This window comes from Mesocricetus auratus, unplaced genomic scaffold (genome assembly GCF_017639785.1).
Source record: "Mesocricetus auratus isolate SY011 unplaced genomic scaffold, BCM_Maur_2.0 Super-Scaffold_6730, whole genome shotgun sequence".
Lineage (NCBI taxonomy): Eukaryota > Metazoa > Chordata > Mammalia > Rodentia > Cricetidae > Mesocricetus > Mesocricetus auratus.
Window position 1 is genome coordinate 96,219,750 of NW_024429184.1, and position 14,040 is coordinate 96,233,789.

At 39.3% G+C, this 14,040-nt stretch overlaps 1 long non-coding RNA gene across 1 annotated transcript in view; it reads left to right on the plus strand.

Annotated features, from left to right (window-relative positions):
• Window positions 1–11,112, plus strand: part of LOC121138856 — a 52,317-nt gene extending 41,205 nt beyond the window's left edge. Inside the window, exon 3 of the long non-coding RNA XR_005875728.1 lies at window positions 10,986–11,112. This is a non-coding gene — a long non-coding RNA (uncharacterized LOC121138856). The remainder of the gene's footprint in view (window positions 1–10,985) is intronic.
• The last annotated feature ends 2,928 nt before the right edge of the window (window positions 11,113–14,040 follow it).

The following is a 14,040-nucleotide window of genomic DNA, read 5'->3' on the forward strand; positions in this document are numbered from 1 at the left end:
GTGAACAACTGTGTGTTTACTTTGAATTGAACTCAGACCTCCTGGAAAAGTAGCCAGTGGTCTTAACCCCTGAGCTGTTTCTCCAGCTCCTGGAATAGATTCTTAAGACTTGAAATGTTATGTAAAATGATTGAAGTGTTTGTAATTTTAGTGGAGGTTTATATAGATAGGAATTCATATTTTGGTAGACTTATAATGGCTCTTTTCAACTATGCCAATCCAACAGTTGTGGAGTGACATCTTAGTGCCCCAGTGTTTGAAATTCCTAGTCATGAATATGATAAATGCTATCAGATTCTTATTCTGAAGATTGAGGATGTAATTTATTAATCTATTATCTGCTTTGTTATATATGACTGAGGAATAAATTGAACCAGTTTCTTTAGTACATGTTATTACTTTAAGCAATAAGTTCCATGCAGATTACTGACAACTAGATTAGAGTTCACCTCTTTGTCACAAATAAAAATCCACCCTTCCATCTGAAAAAAAGAGTGACATGCTTAGAGAAAAGAAAGGGAGCTAGGATGAGGTGAGAAATCTGTTATTTCAGAATGAAAATGCATATAGCTTCTTTGATAGTTCTTCAGCAATAGAAAACAGAAATAGAGCCTCATCCTGGATAAGGTCATAGGGATGCCATTTAGAGGTTTTAAATAACTCCAAAGTGTAGTGCCACATAGCAGACTCCTGAAAGCAGAGCAAGCCCATAGGGTTCTCACTATGTGGTATCAAAGCACAGAGAGTTTCATCTCATATGTAATTCAGCGGGAGTTGAGTATCAGCTCTGTGAGGATCTCCCACTGTGAGTTCTCAGTGAATTCCTTCAGAAGCACTTCAGCAAAGGGTCCTGTGTTTTCCTGCCAATCATTCAACCTTTCTGGCATGAATATACTTATCAAGGTAGGTAGAATGCACAGAGCCAAAGAAATGAAGCTCTTGTACTTAAGGAAGATATTGAACTTCATACATTCATTAATTCATTTATGAATATTACACATGTACATAATGCATACCGACCTATCTCACACTCTCCCTGGTAGAACTCCCCTCTTTTTTAGTTCCCATGCTCTTCACAAGTCTCTCTCTAGGATTTCTATCTAGTCAATTTATTTTGTGACTTATGGAGATCAACCAGGACAATCTGTGTGACCACAGGTTTGGATCTATCCACTGGAGCCTGGTAGGATTTCAGTGGGAACACAATTATAGACAGTAATTCCCTTGCTCACAGAATAGTATAGAGGTAAGAGGTAGGGCCCCATGAGTCACCCTCCCCCTTCCTTGACTGATTGTTGATAGGGCTGGTTTTGTATGGACCCAGTGCAGGTAATGACAGTTGTTGGTGTGAGTATTGGATTTAAAGAATGTCATTTTTAGTTCTTCACCTAACATTTATCAATGCTTCTTCTGCAATGTTCACTGAGTCTTAGAGGAGGGGTGGTAAGCATCTTGTTTATGGATGGTCTCACAAACCTTTCTTATTTTCACATCTTGGGCAGCCTTGAGCCTCTGTAATCACCATTGTTCATTGTAAGAAAAAGGCTTCCTGGATGCAAGTATCCTTTGTCTGTGGCCATAAGTATAGATTGAGAAGACAGTTTACTTCAATGCAAATTAAGTTAAACATCAGTGCTAAATTCCTGCCTGGTCCTATGGCCTTCTCAGATGAGAACATAATATACACTTCCTGTTATTTGGCTAAGAGAAGGGCAATTCTGACCACCTGGAAGTCCTGATACCTTTGCAGGCCAGGGACCCTGAATCTTCCTGTTCCAACTCGAGTTTGTCACAATGAAGACAAGCAAATACACTCAACTAACCTCTAAAGGATTGTAGTGAGGTCTTTGAGAAGCAAGAAGCAGAGATGAGAAAGAGAGAAAGAAATTTGTGTGTGTGTGTGTGTGTGTGTGTGTGTTCTCTAGATGCTAGAGAAAGGGATGTCATGTGTAAAATCTAGAGTCTAGCACAAAAGATGTGGCATAGTTAAGGGTGTGAGCTTTGCTTGTCAGAAAAGGTCATCCTGATCTAGAACATCGGTGCATGTGTGCTTTTAGAAGTACAAATGTAGGCTGCAACCCAAATAAGGGAACTGTTTTGTAAATTCCTCTTACTTAGTGAGAATCAGAGTCAGCTAATAATGAGGGTGTTTCATAATAGCCAGGCCCTCCCAAGCCAGGCATAAACACAACAGCACTCGGTGCTCACCCAAGTCCATCCCTGCAATGTCTCACTGCATTTGGAAGGGCTCTGGCATCCCTGTAGAGTGGCCAGGTGCACTGGATTGGGGGAGAACACTGCAACAGTGTTCTCTTTGTTCACTACTTTTGCGTTTCCCCGGCACAGCATCAGTGTCTCAGGAAGTCCTTCTCAAGAAGTTATTTCCAGCCTGCAGCTAGCAGTTTATTCCAAACATCTGAATGAGCTGAAGAGCTGCCCATGGTCTGAAGTTGCTTGTCCTGGCAGACACATGTTTGATTGCTTCTTACTTTCCACATAATCTGTCTCTGCTACACAAAACTGAAACGTCTCTCACCATTGTGTGGTTTTTCCCTAAGACGGTAAAATAATGAATTTACTAGGAAGCACATCTTATAATACTCCTCCAAACTCCCATGTTTGTTTTTCCTGCCATGGCAATGTTATTTTCACTTGTGTTGTCATTAGGAATTGTTTTTATTTCCTGCATAACACTTGGCATCAGTTTCAGCTTTACTGTTTGAAATCTCTTAGAATTTGAAGCAAACCGCACTTGAAACTGACTTTGGCAAGCATGCATCTCACACAGACAGGGCTCTTGTTTTCCTTGAAAAGTGTCTAGGGGACTAGTGATGAGGTGATGCTCTCTCTGGGCAGCACAAAACCCTCTGGATAGGTGTGAGGTATGCTCAAAGACAGTCTGAATGCCAGGCTTTTCAAAACTGAAGGAAGTGAGGCAAGCTAAAGAGGTTTGCTAAAAGCCAATTATTGAGTTGGACGATGGTGGAGTGTGAATTTAGTTCCAGCACTCCAGAGGCAGTTGGATCTCTCTGAGTTCGAGGCCAGTATGGTCTATGAAGCTACACAGAGAAACTCTGTCTCAAAAAAACAAACCAAAACAAACAAACAAAAACCCAAACCAAACAAACAAACATCCCAATTATTGTCTCTTAGCAGTTCACCAAACAAAGCATGTAGTACTCATCTTTTGGAGGGTATGTTTAGGTAATTTCTTGCATATCTGAGGTAGAATAGTACAGTAATTTCTTTAGTAACATTCCAAGAGTTTTATTGAGAGTTTTTATAGCTTTATACTTGTAGATAAACATTATCAAATGTGTTGATTTTGATAATTTTATTTAAATCATCTGTATATATTTCTTTTCTTGTTCTCCTCCTCCTCCTCCTCCTTATTATTATTATAGCAATTAACACAGACATTTATTGGAGGGTGAGGAAACATACACATGCAACAGATACATAGAGAAAAAGACCCTATGTGATTAGGAGTGGAAGACTTGGGAAACTGAGAAATCCAGTCTCTTGTCTTCCAAGCCTATTCATTAGTAATTACTGCTGGCTACACATGGTCAGAACAGACATACTGGGGTTTCAAGCCTCTGAAGAGTCTCTCTCCTCTATTTTAGGTTTGATCAGTTTGAAGACAGGTAGGATGGTCATTTGGTCATGTAAATATGCCATGTGTAACATGTCCTGATCAGGTTTTGATCTTGTGGAGCCAGTCCTTAAGCAGAGTGCCTCACAGCTTTTGTCTCAAGTTAAGAGGTTGAGGAAGAAGCTGTCCATCTGGGGAATTTGCCACCTTTACTTCCTAGCATGACCCCTCTCCCTATCTGTCTATCTACCAGAAAGTCTCCTGATTCATGCATTTTTCCTTCTCCAGCTATGACAGCTCAGCATCGATATCCAACTGAGTCATTGAAAATGAAAAATCCTTTTATAGGGGCTTCAGGCCACAATTAGGGTACCTCAGGTTCCTGTGGAGTACTTCTGAAGGACACTACACTTCAGAATCCCTTAATATTTCCCATATCCTGAGCTTTTCTTCCTCTAAAACTATTTGAAGTACCCACGGGCTTTTATTTAGACTAAACAATGCTACCACTTTGTCCCATCACTGATTTAACTGAAGTTTCCTTCTATCCATGGACCTTTCTCATCTTTCTTGGTTTTGAAATGACATGCTTTTCATTATTCTAGACTCACTAACATCAGCTTCGGGAGAAAGAAGGTCATGACTCTAGGCTTCCTATCATAACCCCCGAACTCTCATTTTCCACTTTTCTAAAACGAAACAGCAGCAAGAAAAACCCACTCTGCTCCTTGATAAATCTTCCTCCATGTGACAACTATTGACTTTCACTTCCTGTTGGCTTGGCTAATTGTTAGATGCACTTTGGCTTCTTGCTCACAAATGCCTCTCTATCCTGAATCACACCACTGTACTGAGCAACTTTAGAGCTCATAGGATTTTCTATCCAGCAAAAATTCTGTGAGTTCCTTAAAGTAAGAGGCTTATGTTGCCTTTACACATCAGCTGTATCTCCCCTCAACTACATTACAGACACAGAACTCTGTATAGTGATTGCTTTATCATGGGTTAAGTACTTACTTTGTGCCAAGACACCAAGTTATAGCTTTAGATTTATTGTATCATTTAATTATGAAATCAACTTTATGAAGTAGATTCTACTATAGTCTCCATTTTAATGAGAAGGAAACTCAGGTTTGAAGGGTTGAGAGATTGCCTAAGCTCAAAAGAAAAGAGTGGTAGAACTGAATCAAAATATAATGAAGTCTGCTCTAAGTTCAAGGGTTCAGCCAGCATAGCATGCTCAGCACATTCTCAGTGTTCTCTCTGACTCTGCCTCCTCCCTGTCCACCCCTTTCATTCACTGGCTTTCACTATCACTTAGGCTCTTGTGAATTCTCAGCTCCTTGACTCTTTTCTTTCATACATGTGACTTCTCTCCAGTCTCACAGTTTTTGCTCTTATCCATTGTCCTTTTCTTACACCTATGCAGAGAGTCTCTAAGCTACCCTATAAATGGTTTACTGAATGTTTCAGAGAAAGATCACCAAACTGTATACGAGACAAACTTTGCTTCCCTAACTTAGTGTGAGGTTAAAGGGACTCTTCATTCCTCTAAAACAGACGATCTTCTGACTGAACCTTCAAGTCTACTGTAGAGCAGACCCTATTTCAGGCAGTGAAGGTGTTGGAGAGCAGGATTCCCAAAGGATTTACAAGTGGTAAAAGAAAGGTGGACACTGCAGATGAGAGGAGGGCCTTCTCCTGGGATTGTCAGAAAAGTTCATTGTAACACTGTAACATTTCCTGCTTTGAGCTGGTTTTTGCCAGGTTCATCCTCTCATTACCTACTTCAAGACAACTTCAACTCTGCCAGGTTCTGGGTCCTTTGTGTGCACTGGAGAATCCAGCTGTACCTCATGTGGGTACGTGAACAGTGGCTAAATGATGTCTATGCACGTAAGCCGTATGCAGCTGCATACACTTTATCTCATTGTCCTGCCAGCAACACCCACCCTGGTCCACTCTCTTCAATCTTCTTCAGCTTTTGATCGATGATGCACTTGAATGCCCTCTTTTTCTACCTTACTTATTTCATTTCTATCAGTTTCCTAGGAAGTTGTCAGTAGGTACATTTGAGATGGGAGGAAAGTAACAGGCTTCACTTCTCAAATCTCTTGTGAATCCTTATCTCCTTAGTTTTCCTTCCTTTCCATGGTTTGGACTCTATCACTAAATTCTACTGATTCTGTTTGATACCCATCTCTTAATCTTAAACCTGGTCCCTAACTCCCATCCATACTCTACTCGTAGTGATTCATAATTGGTCCCATTGTGTCTCCCAAACATTGCAATGCTTACATTCTAACACTCAGCTTCTGGGTTGATTCCTACAGCAATGTTCTCAACATATTGTAGCCAAAGCACTCTTCCTCAATTAAAGACACAAACATATATCTTCTTGTAAAGAATTTTTTTTAGTATTAATGAGAGGTATTGTTTCCTAAAAATGTTAATTAGCCAATGCTCACTGCACAAAATGTTTCATTATAGCATTTTAATATATATGAGGATCATGCTACATATCATAGGTGCCTTGTGACTGCTAATAGTTTATGATTGTGTGCATTTCTATGTATGTGTTTCAGTTTAATAAAAGAGTAAACAGTAAACATTTAATTAAAGCATAATTATGACTGTATATCTGCACAGCAGCAGAAACATAACAGTAGAGATGTCAGAAACATGCAATTGTACCATGTTTCTTATACAGGTTTGATCAGCACAAGAGCAACATTTTCTTTTGGCGAACTCTAGAGGGTCTCTTCTACCTTGAACTTGAACAGTAGTACTCAGAATAGAAGACTGTTAACTTATTTCATCTCACAGCACTTCAACCACTTTTTCAGTCCTAAGTCTGAAACTTTTATACATTCTTCTAAAAACCCAGCATGATCAGGCGTGTTACTGCAAAAGCTCACTCCCCGGTACCAAGTTCTATCTTAATTACTTTTCTGTTGCTTTCTTAAAATACTTTCACCAAGGCAACTTATAAAAGAAGGCATTTAGCTGGGCGGTGGTGGCGCACGCCTTTAATCCTAGCACTCGGGAGGCAGAGGCAGGCAGATCTCTGTAAGTTCGAGGCTGGGCTGGACCGACAGCCTTGAAAACAATACAGAGAAACAATACAGAGAAACCCTGTCTCGTAAAAACCAAAAAAAAAAGAAGGCATTTAATTTGGTTTCCTGTTTCCAGAAGCTTAAAGTCCATTACCATTACAGTAGAGAACACAGTTGCAGACAGAGAGACATGGTGTTTCAATCATAGCTAAGGGTATACATCTGATCTACAAGCATGAGGTACACACACACACACACACACACACACACACACACACACACACACATTCAGAGAGAAACAGAGACAAAGAGACACTGAGGTCTAACAGTGAACTGCATGTGCTTTTGAAACCTCAAAGCCCTATCCCCTGAAAAAGGCTATAACTTCCAAAATAGTTCCACCAACTGCGGACTAAGCATTCAAATATATAACCCTATGGTGGAAATTATTATTCAAATAGTCACAGACACCGTATCTTATTACAGAATATTTACCCTTCAATGTTTTTTGCTGCTCTATTCATAATAGCCAGGAAGTGGAAACAGCCTAGATATATAGTAGATGATGATTAATGGGCAATGAGAATATGATGCATTTCTATAATATGTTATTAAATTGCTAAAAATGAAATTATGAAATTGGCAGGTAAATGGATGGAGTTGGAAGCAAATCATGCAGAGTGAACTAACCCAAACACATGCAAACATTTTCCCTTCTAGGTTAACAGGTTCATTGATCTTGCCATTGTTTTGGCACAATATTTGTTGCCATTTCCAAGAGACACTGTTTCAGAGCAGTCTCCTTGGTATTGTGGCTCTTACAATCTTTCTTTATCCTCTTCTGTGGTGTTCCTTGAGCATTTTTGGGGCTGGACTCCCCCACAAACCATTGATCTCTACATTGTATCCAGTTGTGTTTTTCTGTGATGGCCTCCACTTGCTGTAAAGAGAGGCTTCTTTGATGGTTAGTAATCACACTTATCCGGGAAAGTTGGCTCCCAAAAAAGAGGGTTCTATGCTGAGGGTCTGGATCTTGGTTAGGAAAGGTGACTTGTGTACCCTTCTCTCCATCTATCTCATTATCTCTCTTTCCTCCTTTACAAAGTGAAGAGCTCAGGTTAAGATTAAGAGGAAAATAAATATTTCAATGGTTCATAGGGCTTGAGAGAGTCAAACCCGAGGAACAACCTGCCACTGACCCTGATCCCTCACTCTACATTATCTCTTGTAATGTCAATGAGTGAATAGATAGATCCAAACATTTACTTTTTTCTTTGGATTTTGTTTCTTAATACAAATGTAGTCTCTGAAATAAAATACCCCTGAACATCCTCAGAATCTCTTTATGGGTCTGTTTCTAGTTCTCAAGGCACCAAGAACACTTACTTATTGCTACCCTGCTAGTATTTGTGGTAGGGTTTCTACCCTCCCCACCCACACAGAGATTCTAAGTTCCACACAAACAAAGACACACATGTCCCTTATTTGTTGTTTTATGTCTAGTGGGCAGCTTCATGTCTGCTACTCAACAAATATCTGTGGAATAAATAATACATAAGCTATCAAATGTGACTTTAAGCCATGTGTCTCCTATTAAATTCAGTCTTGATTGTAAAGGGTATAGGGAGGGGAGGGGAGGGCAGGGCAGAGAAGAAAAGGGAAGAGAAGAGCAGGGCAGGGCAGGGCGGGGAAGGGAAGGGAAAGGAATGGAATGGAAGGGAAGGGAAGGGAAGGGAAGGGAAGGGAAGGGAAGGGAAGGGAAGGGAAGGGAAGGGAAGGGAAGGGAAGGGAAGGGAAGGGAAGGGAAGGGAAGAGAAGGAAGCCTAGTCTTGCATTTAGAGCTCTGTGGAAGTTCTTGATGCAGAACACTGACAAAGTAGAATGATTGCCATCTGATGGGGGTTTTAGAAAAACAATAACTTAGAATACAAACATATTGACAGACATTCAAAAAATGTAGGTGTAAATGTTTGAGCAAGTATCTTAAATTCTGTGTATGTTCTTTTCGTTTACACAAGAGACAATAATGTTATTATTCTTTTAAAGTTATATAGCCAAGCTAATGAAATATGAGACTATATGTTCATCAAAGTAGTTATTATCAAAGTGTTTCTAAGAATTACATTGTTGAATAAATTACATTCAGTGTGAAAGGAGATCAGCTGTGACTAATCTAAGTCTGCTTTTCCACATTATTTCTTGATTTATTTTCCTTATGTCCACCAAACAAAATAAGCTTTCCTTCTGAGTGATTGTGATCTATGTTTTAATTTGAAGCAATTTCTTTGCATTCCAACTGAGTAGCTTGTGTAACAAGAATAGGATTATTATATTCTTCCATCCAGTGCAGCACAGTTGGTGTTAACAATAAGAGATATGAGTGGAGCCTTCATGTATATTCTTATGCTTGCATGTTGCAAAAATATTTTCACAACACCTGAAGAACCAGGGCAGGGAAACATGACTGTCAGCTCTAATCCTTTAATGTTACTTTATCATTTTACTGTCTGAAATTCTTTTCAGTGGAACCCAACTCATGCCCTCAGTCCATACAGAATAGGAAACATCTGCTCCCACATACCAACAATACTGCTTATCAACAGCAGGCAGGAGTAAACTGAGATGATGATTGGACTTGTCATATCAATACTGCCATGAAGAATCCCACAACATGAATTAAAAGCAAAAGCAGCAAATGAAAACACCCAAAAGAAAGCATTTCCTGTAGCAGATGTTTATCCTAAGTTAAAAAATCAATAAGAAACAACTCTGCCTTAGGAGGAAACAAGGATTCTGATCAGAGAGTGAGTTTCATAGTTGATTCATTCTGAAATGCATGGAAGAAGTCATGGAGATGAGAGATTGGTGCCACAGATGCAGCTGAAGTTCACTTCGCTGTATGGAGTGTGATTGACACTTTCTTGGCTAAAGTACCACCTTGGAATCCATGAAACTGGTCTCAGGAAACAACTCATTGGGATAATTCATTGATGAAGTCCTGAGTTACGATCAAGGATTTTTTTCAAAGGAAGTAATTTGTTTCCATGGAATGACTCCAGGCTGCACATTCATCCAGGTTGTTTCCATATTAGCTATGTGTTTTTAATAGGTATGAATGCAGTTACATGATATTTTTTGGTCTCCAGAACATGTGTGTCTCTCAAACAAAGTAAGCAGCTTTACTGTGTTTCCCTCATCATGGAGACATGTGTGTGTGTGTGTGTGTGTGTGTGTGTGTGTGTATGTGTGTGTGTGTGTGTGTCCATTACTTTCATACTCTTCATGTGATTGAGATAGATTCCATTTTTGCAAAGATTTTATAGCAAAGATACCGTAATCTCGTTCTTGATGTTTTTAGTCATATTCTAAACTCAACTTAGACATAGAATACCTGTTACAAGGCCAATATTCATTTAGTCCTCCAGAGAATCACTTTTGTTAGCTTGCATATCAATGTTTTGTTTGAGTTATTATCCAAATTTGTTTTTAAAATATTTGAATAATGCCCATTCTGTTTCTTCTGGTATTTTAGAAGTGAATGCAAACAGTTAATTTTTATTTATTTATTTATTTATTTATTTGTTTGTTTATTTGGTCTTTGAGACAGGGTTTCTCTGTATTGTTTTGGAGGCTGTCCTTGAACTAACTCTTGTAGACCAGGCTGGTCTTGAACTCACTCTGCCGCCCAAGTGCTGGGATTAAAGGCATGTGCCACCATTGCCTGGCTACAAACGCTTAATTTTTAAAATAATATTTTCAGTTTAAAACTTCTAGAAAAGATGGTTTTGAGAAAATAAACCCAAATTTATCTTTTCATAAGACAAATCTCATTTTTCTGGAGTCTTTTAATGTATATCAGCAATACTCTGTCTTTTCTGAATTCTAGAAGATTCAGTTATAAACACAATTTTAACACTTGATACTTTGTCAAGTAGCTATCCCTTATAATGATTAATCACCAGTTTATGAAACAAAACTGGAACTACTGGACTAAATTTTGGGTGTGAGATGCAAGCTGAATCATCTTTGACCTTGGGAGGAGACATGGCATTTCAAACTACTAACTATCCACACTTGTTTCTATAGCCCTAAATCTTACATAATCATTGTCTAGTAGGAAGATTTCTGATACAGCAAAGACATACTGTGGTGATTTGAATGAGGAATGTCCCTCATAAGCTCAGGTATGTGAATATATGGCTTCCAGTAGTTGGTGACACTGTTGAGGAGAGGTTTTGGTAGTGCATCCTTGCTGGAGGAAGTACATCACTGACGAGTGAGCTTGAAGGTTTTATGGCCTTGTTCCACTTACAGTTCTCTATCTCTGCTTACAGCTGAGAAGATGTGAGTTCTCAGCTTTCCTGCTCTGTCCACCATGTCTGCCACTTGCTGCTCTTCCTCCTCTCTTTGAATGGACACTTATCCTCCCGGAACCATAAGCACAAATAAACTCTTCCTTCTATAAGTTCCTCTGGCTATGGTGTTATATTATAGCAACAGAAAATTAGCTAATATACATAACATTTTGATCCTTCCTGCAAGAGTCAATCCAAATGGGCTTGTAAGTCACCTGGATAGGTAATCCCCCAAATAAAGCTGTCTATGCCAAAGTCTTTCGAATGTAATTTAAGATCATCCTAAGTCTCAGTTTGACATGACAGTCTTTTGTGGCCATTGTCCACTCTTGCCACATTCTGCTCTGCAATGGGCACTTTGTCTGTTATCCACTCTCTCCCCCATAATGGTTTTCTGCTTTCCTGTGTATGCCTCACCTGAGTTCTTCAGAGGAAGATTGCAAGGAGTGGAGAGCAGAGAGGAGGGTAGAACAAGACCCTTGTGTCACCAATGTTTAATGTATGTCTTAGCCTTAGTTTCACTTCCTCTTACTGTGATGGAATGATTCCTACAAAAGCAACATAAGCAAAAACAAAAAACCAAAAAATGTTTTATTTCACCTCACAATTCAATGTACAGGTCCTTTATGGAGGGCAAGTAGAGGCAGTAGGGCTTCATACTTGACATACATTCATAGTCAAGAAACAAAGGGCTACTACTGATATGTGCTCAGTTCATATGTTTTCATAGTTCTCTGCCTTGCTTGTGAAGGGTTGCACCTACAATTAAGATGACCTTATCACATCGATTAATGTAATCAAGGGGCATGGACAGCGACCAATATCTTGGGTGAGTTTAGATCCTGTCAAATGAACAGTTCACAGTAGCCATCACAACATGTTTGGGTCTATTTTATCTTTTCCTTTAAAAATTTTTCATTTTATTACCCCTCCTCCATATGTTTTTTTAAGACAGTGTTTCTTTATGATGACTATTCTGGCCTCAAACTTGAGATCATTCCATCTCAGCTATCCAAGTGCTAGGATTAGAAGCACGTGCCACCATTCTTGGCTCTAGTATAAAACCTTTTATAACATTACTTTTTGGCAAATTATTTTGGAAATAAATTGACTTGATTTTGCTTCAAATGTCTACTTTAATGGCAGGAAAGACACATATTTACTTAAAGGATAGAAGAAAGTCCTGGCCAATGTGAGAATTAGCTAGATTGAATTTGTCTAGTCTATTCAATTCACAAGTATGTGTGTCCATAACTTTTTGGAAAAAACAAAGACAAGAAATAAGAGAAATCATAACAGAGAAACTGTATGTTCAGAAAGAAGAATGTGTTACACACTCATGGACTTTAGTAGAATCACAGAATAGTGAACTGAATGTTTTATCTATAGAAACTACCACTGTAGTTTAATAATAGTAGAATTTCCAATTCTGTTCTGAGTGATCATTGTGTGAGATAAGGAATGACCACTGATTGATAAAATGTACCTTATCTGGAGGGATTGTAATGATATTATGGGAGCTATAACCAATGTGTTTATGGTAAGGGAATATATTTGTGTACCTTTTAGGACAATAGAGCCTTTTTCAGGACACTAGGGCCCCAGAAAATTTGAAGGCTACCAAACCTGCCCCAGGCCAGTGGACTTTGGGAATTCTTGTCTTGAGAATTTATAGAATGAAACTCTTAGACCATTGCGGATGAATTTTAAAGACAAGTTTATTATAAATTCATACATGGGAAAGAGATAGTGGGGAAGAGAGAGGTAAGAGGAAGGAAAAATGGGGAAGGGAGAGGAAGAAGAAGAAGGGAGAGGAGAGAGAGGGAGAGAAGATAAGGGTGAAAGGGAGGGAAGGAGGAAGAGAGAGAGAGAGAAAGAGAGACAGAGAGAGACAGAGAGAGACAGAGAGAGACAGACAGAGACAGAGAGAGAGAGAGAGAGAGAGAGAGAGAGAGAGGAGAATACTCCTATATAACAAGAAGTTCCAGGAAGTAGTATACCATTCAAACTGTTAGTCAAGAGGTATTTAACTTATGGCAGGAAGTTAGTTACGGGTAGGTCATGAACTGATCAGTCCATTTGACTTAGCCATGTGTCAGGTGTTTCTTCTTTGCTTTGGTCACATACAGTTTTTAGACAGAGGTGTTCACTTAGGAGATAAGAAAAGAATGGTCAATGTTCTATTATCTAGATATCTACCTAGGACATTCTTGGATCTGCTTCTTTGGGATTTCAGCCCTGTTTGACCAGTTTCTATCTCCAGTTCTCATCAACTGGACATGTTCCTTGTGAAACCTCTGGATTGGTTCAGAAATCCAGCTTCTATATGACAGGAGACTTCTAGACCAGTGTGGTTCATGGGCCTCCTGCGTATTTACCAAACTTGCACCTTAACTTTTATTTATATCCATTAAACTTAAGACTAGATTTTCCTAACTATGTGACCATGAACTAACTCCAGTATACTTTCATTTCCCCTTTGAGATGTCTTTTATAATCCCACAATGACTTTCTTAAGTGCTTTGGGGCTGTTTCTTTGAAAATGTAGCAATGAAGAAAGATGGGCCTTCCTATCTCCCAGTTCTGTGGGGAAAGTAGGACTGGAACCCTTACAACAGGCAATTGGCCTCTTGTCAATTATGTGGCTTAGCCACACTGGCCACACTAGGCAGTCTTCCAGTATTTTTGCATTAGCCAAGGAAAGCACTTTAGAATGTTCCCATTTGATGTTTCAGAGGAATTGGGTCCAGTTTTTTCCATTGTTGCATTAGCCTTGAATAAGGTCTTCTTGACCTCTGTTTTAAAGAGGATAAGAAAGAAACAAAAAGACCAACATCTGCTTGGATATTCAGACTGCTGTCTAGCTAGACCATGGCAGGTATCCCTAGTGAAGCATCCAGAAGCAGCACATCCACTCTGGCGTGTTGGGCTACCTGTCTTGTGTTTCACAGGTGTCTAAGACAACTGGAGCCTGTAATAAACTCTGTCTCTAAATGTTTACTTGATAATAAGAAGACCAGACACCCCTCCCACT